Source organism: Staurois parvus, unplaced genomic scaffold (assembly GCF_062004578.1).
Source record: "Staurois parvus isolate SC_StPar_1 unplaced genomic scaffold, SC_StPar_1.0 ptg000982l, whole genome shotgun sequence".
In the NCBI taxonomy this organism is placed as follows: domain Eukaryota; kingdom Metazoa; phylum Chordata; class Amphibia; order Anura; family Ranidae; genus Staurois; species Staurois parvus.
This window is the reverse complement of record NW_028318778.1, coordinates 86,153-89,091: the sequence shown is the minus strand read 5'-3', so window position 1 is coordinate 89,091 and position 2,939 is coordinate 86,153.

The window sequence follows — 2,939 nt, the reverse complement described above, 5'->3', positions numbered from 1 at the left end:
TGTCATATATTCTTTTTTGAGAAATATGGGGTCTATCAGACTCTAGATATCTCCTCTGCCCTTACATTATCTAATCAAACCAAAATCGGTGTGATCAGATGCTTTCCCAATTTACAAATGGCGCTGTTTATATCCTGCGAAACTGAAGTGATGAAATGCTCGGAGCTTCTGAATTCTTAGACTATAGAGATGATTGGCACCATTCTGGTCTCCAATCAGCTCTATGGTCAGCTGGCAGAAACACCGGCTGCATTCTCAGGTTCCCCCGATGGCACGGGACTGCCCAAGAAGGCCGTGGAAGGCAGCGGGGGAGGGGGCATCATCTCCCGCTGCTTGTAAAAGCAATCTTGCAGCTAATTAGCCACTAGGATTGCTTTTACATGAAAGCCGATCCCCGGCTGAAAAAAACAACACCAGGATGATGCCTGCAGCTGTAGGCATCATCCTGGTATAACCATTCAAAGCCAGTGATTTACTAGTACATCGCTGGTCCTTGTTGGTTATATACGCTATGTTTTTTTTTGTATGCAGCCTGTGGAATGAATGAAAAAATGAGAAGAACTCTCTGCCAGAAAAAAAGTGAGTGGTATGCCCACCATTAGAATATACCGCCCTGCTTCCACCCACTTCTAATGGTGGGCACACATTAGGTCACACTTTGCCACAAGTGCCAGTTCCAAGATTGAATAAATGTCTAAATAGTGGCACCCTTGAATAAAAATTGTCCACGTATAAGTGGTACCCCATATGGAGAAATGATGACACCAAGTCCCAAACTATCTTGTCACTGCTCCCCATGTAATCTGGGCATCCGGGCGGGCTCCACGTGACTATCTTTTCCCTCGTAAATCCGAAACGTATAAGTATAGCCTGTTGTCCTCTTACAGGTCTTCTACATCTTGACCCCATATCTGGCATGCTTGCTGATAGAAATCGTTTGAATGCAAGGCGGCCAGAAAAATTAATGAGGGACTCATCAACGCAGATGTTTTGCTGGGGAGTATAGACATCTGAAAATTTTAGGTTAAGGTGATTTGCGAGGGGCTGAATTTTGTGGAGCCGGTCAAATTCAGGGTTACCCCGAGGATGACAGAGTGTATTGTCGCTGAAATGCATAAAACACATAAAACGCATAAAATGCATAAAACACAGAGATCAGGCCTGATTCTGCCAACACTGCGGTTTTGTGTGCAATGTATCAAGTAACAGTGACCTACTGACACTGCACTTGCTGGGGGAGAAGGGGGGGTAAGCGTAGGGGCTAAACGCAGGTGTTGACAGGTGCCGGGGCTGATCCCGCTAACGCTGCGTTTTTGGGGACGCTTTACTAATGTGAACGCTGGTATAGTGCTGACCTGATCAAAGATATTGACCTGTTCAGACACTATACTAGCAATGGAGGTTTATTGTACATGAGCGTACTCCAACAAGGGTTTAAATGTGATGACTGGTGTACTGACGGGCAATCTGACGCTATCTGGGAGGGGTGTGAAAACCACGGGAGCGCAAATCACGTGTATATATATATATATATATATATATGTGATATTGCGTACCCATGCCGCCCTGTGGCAGTATTTCTGCTGTAGGGTGGTCAGGAAGCGGTTACAGAAGAGGTTTGTGTTACGGCGCTGCGTTACTTTAACTTACAATTGCGCGGTCATGCAACACTGCACCCAAATTAAATTTACATCCTTTTTTTTCCACAAATTGAGCTTTCTTTCGGTGGTATTTGATCACCTGTGCGTTTTTAATTTTTTGCGCTTTAAAAAAAAAGGCTGACAATTTTGAGAAAAAAAAACAATATTTTGGACTTTTTGCTATAAAACATGTCCAGTAAAAAAAATTAAAAAATCAAATTTAGTCACAAATTTCATCCAAAATGCATTCTGCGACATGTCTCTGCTAAAAAAAAATCCCAATATGTGTAAATTAATTGGTTTACATGAAAGTTATAGCGTTTACAAATGGCGGGAAGATACTGGGATTTTTAATTTGTTTTATACTCGTAATGGTGGCGATCAGCGACATCCCCAGTGACACCAATACAGTGATCAGTGAAAAAAAACCGCACTGACACTGTACTCATGGCACTGGGGAGGAAGGGGTTAACATTTTTAGGGTTTACTGTGTGAAGGGAGTGTTTTACTAGGGGGCGGGGTTGTGTGCTGGACAGGGACAGGCTGATCGAGAGAGAGAAACTCTTCTCTCCCTCTTCAGCTTGTCACGAGCTGTCAGGGAACTGACAGATAGCAGGGCTGTGTATAAACAATGCAGCCCTGCTCTCTGTCAGCGATCACTGCGAAACGTGGGGAAACGGCGGCGGAGACCCGCTGATGACACCCGTGGGACAGGTAGGGCGGACGCGCGCCCCCTACCTGTTTTGCAAAACTACGTTTTAAAACGTTTTTTTTGCGCAGCCGTGCCGCCCTGCAAACGTACATATGCAGTGGCTGGGGCTGAAGAGGTTAACCACTTCCCTCCTGGCCAACAGCCGAATGGTGGCCAGGAAAACGCTCTAGATTGCAGCGGCGCGATCTGTCACTGGCAGTGTACCTCGGACACGGCCTATGACAGATCTGAGTACCGGCCCCCATTGCCGTTACCATGTGACTTGCTGTGACCAATCACAGCAGGTCACATAACAGTGGTATACATTGGATGGCTTCATTCATGCCATCCATTGTATACTAGTGTCTAGCTGTGAATGGTCCCAGAGATCACATGCACATGTCATGTGATTAGCTGTGGCCAAATCACAGCTAAGCACAAAAAAAAAAACCCTGAATGAATCGATGTCATTCAGGTAAATGCTTGCTTATAGCAAAGTAGTTCTTTGCTATAAGCAAATTGTGTAAAAAAAAAAAAAATACTGATCACTTCCCCAAAGTAGTACAATGTTACTATGGTAACATTGTACTATTTTGGACATAGTGAAA